At 40.7% G+C, this 8,746-nt stretch overlaps 1 long non-coding RNA gene across 1 annotated transcript; it reads right to left on the reverse strand.

The window, feature by feature from the left end:
• Positions 1-6,516: 6,516 nt before the first annotated feature.
• On the reverse strand, positions 6,517-7,971 carry LOC115596901 (uncharacterized). The gene is made up of 2 exons (XR_003986972.1): positions 7,823-7,971; positions 6,517-6,950 (listed from the first exon to the last, which is right to left on the reverse strand). It is a non-coding gene; the product is annotated as an uncharacterized LOC115596901 (long non-coding RNA).
• Positions 7,972-8,746: the final 775 nt, after the last annotated feature.

Here is an 8,746-nt window from a genome sequence, read left to right on the forward strand (position 1 = left end):
AGCGAGTTCAAAATGTTATTAAAACAAAATGTCTGAACATGTTCCAAATGTTAAAAAGTGAACAATAAAAATAACATGAAATCATTCTTGTGTGTACAATACAAAACACAACATTAATGATTATTCTTAACAAAAATGGCAGTGGTACCAAAACGCATTGATTCCTATACGGGTCATTTTTGACCCTTTATGAAAGAGTGTGGGGTCCAATCATTCATGCATCTAAGGGTTAACAGGATCAGATATTGTGGAACAGAATTTTAACAAGGAAAAATAATTGAAAGGAAAACAAAAATGTATTATGAACAGTTATAAACACATTTATGTCGATATTTGCACAAGTAAGACTTTGTTTTTTAGGGAATAATTAGATGATTAATATCATCACTCTGCATCAAGTCTGACTGGATTACCTTTACATTTTAGATTTCTTAACTTGTCGAGGGTCGATTCAGCGAGCCATTAACAAAGCTGTTCTCAGTAAATAGACTTTCACTTGTACACCGGCCTTTTCTGCGCTCCAGTGGATTTTCTTAGAACAAACCGAGCCAGACGAATAATTATGATTTTATTAATTAAAGAGTTTTATGAAGGATACAGATTCAAGTGCCATGTATGCAGCATCATGTAGGCAGAAGCCAACACAGCTCATCACTATACTATACTGCACCCTGACTGCAGCACCTTAGACTGCTCATCCATCCTGAGTGTTTAAACGAGCACTAATCTCCTAACAGCAGGAGAGATGTTACGCCCGCCAATGTAATAATGCCCACAAAAGTAATAAACCACAAACGTAATAAAAATCTGCAGCATTTAATGTAATAAACCCACAAATGTAAAACATTTTCCACAAACGTAGTAGCCGCTGCCTATTACAAACGTAACACGCGATTTCCCACAAATGTAATAACTATTACGTTTGCAGGAATTTTTATTTATTGTGGGGAAGTGAAAATATTGTAAAAACTATCAGAGAGTGCACACGACGCCAGCAATCCTGTTAATATTACCTGGAGCTCGGATCCTGCGTGCTGGGAGAAAATTGATGAAGAGGTATAAAAACTGGATTAAAATGTGGGCTGAAACATGACTCCTATCTTATCCCTGATTGATGGAAATGGTGGCGTTACAACTCTCCCCATTTTACAGCCCTGGTCTCTCCTACATGATAATACTATTGATCTTTAATGAAACAAGACTTTTATCTGTGAGGAGCTTCAGGAGAAGTGTAGGCCTACAGACATGGATCGTCCTCCAACACTACACCTGCAGCTTTTTTTCGTCACTACATGCCACCTGAGCGTCCCACCTGATGACGTCACCTTTCTAAACCTCAAATCCTCCATGAATGAGGAGAACACTCGCCGGGCGTGGTGGCGCACTCCTGTAATCCAAGTCACTGGGAGGCTGAGGCTGGCGGATCTTTTGAGCTCAGGAGTTCTGAGCTGCAGTGGACTATGCCCATCGGGTGTCCGCACTAAGTTCGGTATCGATATGGTGCTCCTGAGGGAGCTCGGGACCACCAGGTCGTCTAAGGAGGGGTGCAACGGCCCAGGTCGGAAACGGAGCAGGCCAAAGCCCCCGTGCCGCTCAGTAGTGGGATCGCGCCTGTGAATAGACGCTGTAGTGCAGCCTGAGTATTACAGCGGGACTCAGCCTTTTCACACTCTTTGTACCTTTTAACTAACTGCTGTCACAACAATGTGTTTACATGTTACTACAGGGTCATCGCTGCTTCTTTATTGTCTCGTTTCCAATGAATAACTCCGCACAAAACACTTCAGTTTGTTTTTCCTGCAGAGCCTCCACCTGGAGGAGAGGAGCAGTGACACCAACCACTGCACAGAATGGAGTGAAAATACTTGAGAATTTATAATCAGATATACAGACACTTAACACTGTCTTTATGTGTGTTTTTAAACCTTCATGTGAGGTTTATGTTATTGTTGGTGTGTGTGTGTATGTGTGTACCTTCAGGCTGTAAAGGTGTTGATGCAGATGAACCTGAAGATGTTTCAGAGTTGGACAACTGATGGTGCAGGTGTGTCACAGAGCAGTTGTTGTTGGCTTCATTGAAAGTTGGATGTCATTAATGTGTCTCATAGATCAGTAGTACGGATTTAAAGGGACAGTTCACTCCAGTTCACACCCTCTTACCTGTAGTGTACCTAATAGCAGGGGGAAATTGCATCACATTTTGCCTGAGAAACAGCAGTCGAATCAGCATAAGTCATATGATTTTATCTGCAATAGTGAAAGTACTAAACAAAATATAGACTTGGTCAAAAAATGTACTTTCTCACCTGGGGATCATTATTTTCTCTTTGTGGAATCTGCATATACCTGTTTCCAGCCTTTACAACAACCATGTGGGAACACACTGAAATTATCATGTGGCTCCTATCTTATCCCTGATTGATGGAAATGGTGGCGTTACAACTCCCCCCATTTTACAGCCATACCTGGTCTCCCCTATATGATAAAACGATTGATCTTTATCGAAACAAGACTTGCAATAACACATCCATGATGTGTTATTATCCATTATCTGTGAGGAGCTTTAGGAGAAGTGTAGGCCTACAGACATGGATCATCCTCCAACACTACACCTGCAGCTTTTTTCGTCACTACATGCCACCCGAGCGTCCCACCTGATGACGTCACCTTTCTAAACCTCAAACCCTCTATGAATGAGGAGAACTCTCGCCGGGCGTGGTGGCGCGCGCCTGTAATCCAAGTTACTGGGAGGCTGAGGCTGGCGGATCGTTTGAGCTCAGGAGTTCTGAGCTGCAGTGGACTATGCCCATCGGGTGTCCGCACTAAGTTCGGTATCGATATGGTGCTCCCGAGGGAGCTCGGGACCACCAGGTCGTCTAAGGAGGGGTGCAACGGCCCAGGTCGGAAACGGAGCAGGCCAAAGCCCCCGTGCCGCTCAGTAGTGGGATTGCGCCTGTGAATAGACGCTGCAGTGCAGCCTGAGTAATACAGCGGGACTCAGCCTTTTTACACTCTTTGTACCTTTTAACTAACTGCTGTCACAAAACAATGTGTTTACATGTTACAACAGTGTCATCGCTGCTTCTTTATTGTCTTGTTTCCAATGAATAACCCCGCACAAAACACTTCAGTTTGTTTGTCCTGCAGCGCCTCCACCTGGAGGAGATGAGCAGTTACACCAACCACATCACAGAATGGAGTGAAAATACTTTAGGAATTATAATGAGATATACAGACACTTAACACTGTCTTTATGTGTGTTTTCAACCTTCATGTGAGGTTTGTGTTATTGTTGGTGTGTGTGTGTATGTGTGTACCTTCAGGCTGTAAAGTTGTTGATGCAGATGAACCTGAAGATGTTTCAGAGTTGGACAACTGATGGTGCAGGTGTGTCACAGAGCAGTTGTTGTTGGCTTCATTAATAGTTGGATGTCATTAATATGTCTCATAGATCAGTAGTTAGGATTTGGAGGATTTCCATCAACGTGAAGTTTTTCCTCACTCGAATCGAGGGTCTAGGGACAGAGGATGTTGTTCACTGTACAGATTGTAAAGCCCATTGAGGCAATATCACTGTGATTTTGGGCTTTATAAATACAATTGATTTGATGTGATTTGACAATTCACTCCAGTTCACACCCTCATACCTGTAGTGTACCTAATAGCAGGGGGAAATTGCATCACATTATGCCTGAGAAACAGCAGTTGAATCAGCATTAGTCATATGATTTTATCTGCAATAGTAAAAGTACTAAACAAAATATAGACTTGGTCAAAAAATTTACTTTCTCATCTTAGAATCATTATTTTCTCTTTGTGGAATCTGCATGCACCTGTTCACAACAACCATGTGGCTACACACTGAAATTATCATGTGACTCCTATCTTATCCCTGATTGATGGAAATGGTGGCGTTACAACTCTCCCCATTTTACAACTATACCTGGTCTCCCCCATATGATAAAACTATTGATCTTTATCGAAACAAGACTTGCAATAACACATCCATGATGTGTTATTATCCATTATCTGTGAGGAGCTTTAGGAGAGGTGTAGGCCTACAGACATGGATCATCCTCCAACACTACACCTGCAGCTTTTTTCGTCACTACATGCCACCCGAGCGTCCCCCCTGATGACGTCACCTTTTTAAACCTCAAACCCTCTATGAATGAGGAGAACTCTCGCCGGGCGTGGTGGCGCGCGCCTGTAATCCAAGTTACTGGGAGGCTGAGGCTGGCGGATCGTTTGAGCTCAGGAGTTCTGAGCTGCAGTGGACTATGCCGATCGGGTGTCCGCACTAAGTTCGGTATCGATATGGTGCTCCTGAGGGAGCTCGGGACCACCAGGTCGTCTAAGGAGGGGTGCAACGGCCCAGGTCGGAAACGGAGCAGGCCAAAGCCCCCGTGCCGCTCAGTAGTGGGATCGCGCCTGTGAATAGACGCTGTAGTGCAGCCTGAGTAATACAGCGGGACTCAGCCTTTTTACACTCTTTGTACCTTTTAACTAACTGCTGTCACAAAACAATGTGTTTACATGTTACAACAGTGTCATCGCTGCTTCTTTATTGTCTTGTTTCCAATGAATAACCCCGCACAAAACACTTCAGTTTGTTTGTCCTGCAGCGCCTCCACCTGGAGGAGATGAGCAGTTACACCAACCACATCACAGAATGGAGTGAAAATACTTTAGGAATTATAAACAGATATACAGACACTTAACACTGTCTTTATGTGTGTTTCAACCTTCATGTGAGGTTTGTGTTATTGTTGGTGTGTGTGTATATGTGTGTACCTTCAGGCTGTAAAGTTGTTGATGCAGATGAACCTGAAGATGTTTCAGAGTTGGACAACTGATGGTGCAGGTGTGTCACAGAGCAGTTGTTGTTGGCTTCATTAATAGTTGGATGTCATTAATATGTCTCATAGATCAGTAGTTAGGATTTAGAGGATTTCCATCAATGTGAAGTTTTTCCTCACTCGAATCGAGGGTCTAGGGACAGAGGATGTTGTTCACTGTACAGATTGTAAAGCCCATTGAGGCAATGTGACTGTGATTTTGGGCTTTATAAATACAATTGATTTGATGTGATTTGACAATTCACTCCAGTTCACACCCTCATACCTGTAGTGTACCTAATAGCAGGGGGAAATTGCATCACATTTTGCCTGAGAAACAGCAGTTGAATCAGCATTAGTCATGATTTTATCTGCAATAGTGAAAGTACTAAACAAAATATAGACTTGGTCAAAAAATTTACTTTCTCATCTTAGAATCATTATTTTCTCTTTGTGGAATCTGCATGCACCTGTTCACAACAACCATGTGGCTAAACACTGAAATTATCATGTGACTCCTATCTTATCCCTGATTGGTGGAAATGGTGGCATTACAACTCTCCCCATTTTACAACTATACCTGGTCTCTCCTACATGACAAAACTATTGATCTTTATTGAAACAAGACTTTTATCTGTGAGGGAGCTTCAGGAGGAGTGTAGGCCTACAGACATGGATCATCCTCCAACACTACACCTGCAGCTTTTTTTGTCACTACATGTCGCCTGAGCACCTCCACTCTGAGGTCGTTACCACCGCAGGCTCCACTCTCAGGCCACCTCCACTGTCAGGACAGGAAATGCACGGGATACATTTCAAAATAGTTTTCCTCACAAATGCATTAATAAGTAAACAATATAACGTAAAATCTATCAATACCTTGGCTACAGTATTTATCGTTTTTATTCATATAGTAAACTTTTGTTTTGTCTGTCGTTTTTGTTCTGTGTTTTCCTTTTATGTTGCACATGAACCCCAACGTGGGTATTTTGATTTATTCTGTTCAAATCTAGGACAAAAAAACATCCATAACCTGTATTAATTCAAAGAAAACAAAAATTAAGCTTTTGATCTGGACAATTGAAGCATTAGCCTTTGTCTTTTTTTAAAACACTTCTCATTAATGATTGCCATACAAGTAGACTATATATACACACTGCACTGCGTAATCAAGTCATTGCGAAAACAAACAGTGGGTGACATGACTCGGGTCTCAATTGTCTATTTGTGGCCGAACATAAAGCTGAGGATCTTGAAAAGAGGAGGTCAAATAGTTGATCAATGAAAACAATGGATGGCAGGTATAACATTGCTCAGTGCACAAATTGTCTTTTAAGTTATTACTCATATTCATAAGATTCATCTCATAAGATGTCATAGGCCGATACATTTTATTGTGTACTAGTATATACAGTACTTCGCCGTCTTTTCACTAACATTTAACTTTGACTTTGTTGCACTGCTCTTTTTCTATTGTTTTTTTCAATTTGTATTTCTGTTGTATTATTCCGTATTTTTATTCTTAACCATACATTTCTATTCTAATTATGTTCTTATGCTGCTGGAACACCCAAGTACCACTAAATACTACCCTAACTCTTGATATCTAGAGTATAATCCAAGTGACATATTAAGTGATCAATGAGAAAAACTAAAAGCACACCAAGTCACAACATGATCGAATGTTCTGTAGCCCTTTATTCTCCAACACAGTAAACCCACTCATCTGTGTGACATTCACATTATTTCGTCGCAGAATTTCCACATGTCCTCATTGTTGTAAAAGGTAAACTTGAAGGGCTCCAGGATTGCTTCCTTTTCATGCTCATCCACTTCTTCTTTCCACACCCTCCCATATTGCAGAGCAGCCTCAACCTGTCTCTCCTCCAGAATGCACAGAACATCAGGCAGGTCCACTTTGGCATAGAACAGTCGTTTGCTGGCCTCAACCCACTCTGCTGCATGTCAACCGAGTCCTTTGGAAAAGACAGAAAGAAAGAGCTGCAGCACCAACAGTATCTGAGCAATAGATACTGTGAAAAAGCTTAACCCTTCCACTGGTGTGTCCACATCTGCAGGTCTGACTGAGGCCTCAGCCCGCTGCTCTTCTTCCTAAAAGTATATAGATAAGCAAAATGATCAGTTGTAATATTCAAAACACAAGCTCCAAAAAGAAACAGAAAAGATCCCATCAGTGCCCTCCTCCATGTCCACCTAGACATATTAGAGAGCTCAACAATTAATTTTCCAAACCAATCATGCATTATTGTAGACACTTTATTTTCAAATTGCAGACAGCAGGTCTGACCTTAACTTGTGGCTAGCATATTCTTTAATTTAAAGCATACTTAATAACATTAATAGATAATTAAAACATTAATAGCATACATAATTTAGAGCATACTATACTAAGTATCAAAAATAAAAGTACTGATGATGCAGAAGCATGATACTTGTCAGTAATTTCAGTTACTATTTGTTTTGATTATATACACAACAGAGATGGAAAAATAAGAAATGTAAAAATGTGCAATGCAGTGCTGCCACATTTCGATTCCACTTGTGCACTTAAAAAGGTGATATCACTAATTAGCTAGTCGACCTCTGGCAAAACATCATGGTGTGTTGCGTCGTGTTGGTAGGTTGGCTGTCTCACATATCACGTTTGTGAGTTCAGAAAGACACGTTTTCAACTTTGTGACGATGCCCAGCTAATGCAAGGAAAGTTTACAAAAAACGTTTATAACGTTACAAACAAATGCGAACAGTTACTTTACGTTATGCACTAAAAAGTTAATAATCCCTGAGAATTTAAGGTGTTGATGCCAACCCGCAATTGGTGAAAGGTAACGTTATACAATTCAGCTTCAAAACGACAAGCCAAACCGACATGTAACATTCGGTAATTTGCATCATTCATGACCTCTATAACGTTACTATTTTACGCATTTACTTTCTGTGGATAATAAAAATCAGCAACTCACCGCAACTCGGGACGAATGCTCACTCGCTGGTCTCTCCAATTAAAAGGCAGGTGAAATCGAGATTAAAATGTCCTCACTTCCCGTCCTGACAGTGGAGGTGTTCTGACAGTGGAGCCTGCACCGGAAGTGACCTCAGAGTGGAGGCCTGCAGCCAGGTGGCTCTCAAAATCATCCATAAAAGCCACAGTATATAATGCCATCAGCACGTTTCAAATTATGGGGAAGAATGTGAACAATACATTGTTTATATATAAAAAGCAGTTTTTTGGAGACTTAAACTATATGTAGTTGAACTACATAGCCTAACTACAATCTGCTGTAACTTGCTGGTAGTTGAAATACATTCATTTTGTGCTGCGTCAAGTATTTCAACTACTTTTTGGGTCATTTTTTGTAGTTTAACTACTCAATTTACAAACTACAATTTTGGCCAATAACATGAAAACATTTATTTTCTGTATTTTTAAGACCGATATAATCTAAATTTGATTTTATTTTTCTTTGAAAAAAGAAGTAAGAAGAAAGATAATAAAGTGGATGAGGTGGAAGCCTTTGTGAAGTCACCAGATGGGTCCCCACAAAATGCTTTCTAATCTCTACCCAAAATGTGTTCGTGAAGTTCAACACTGGTGTCCCAGCCAGTGCAGCATGTGAGCGGCTTTTTAGTGCCAAACAGAACTGGCTGTCTGATAAAAACTTATACTGCCCTGGCATCTAGCTCTAGTTCCTCAGTGTTAGTGCCTCTGAAGTTCCTCTGATATTGACCAAAAATGTCAGCTTTTGTTCTTTAAAAAAATAAAGCTTAAGTTTAGAGGCATATTTCTGCTGGCATGTGATTTTTTTTGTAGGCTATTATATTTTGTTTCATATACACCTATGTTGATTTATTTAGCGCTGAGTTAAATGAGTATAATGAGTATAAGT

Source organism: Sparus aurata, chromosome 15, assembly GCF_900880675.1.
Source record: "Sparus aurata chromosome 15, fSpaAur1.1, whole genome shotgun sequence".
Classification (NCBI taxonomy): Eukaryota; Metazoa; Chordata; class Actinopteri; order Spariformes; family Sparidae; genus Sparus; species Sparus aurata.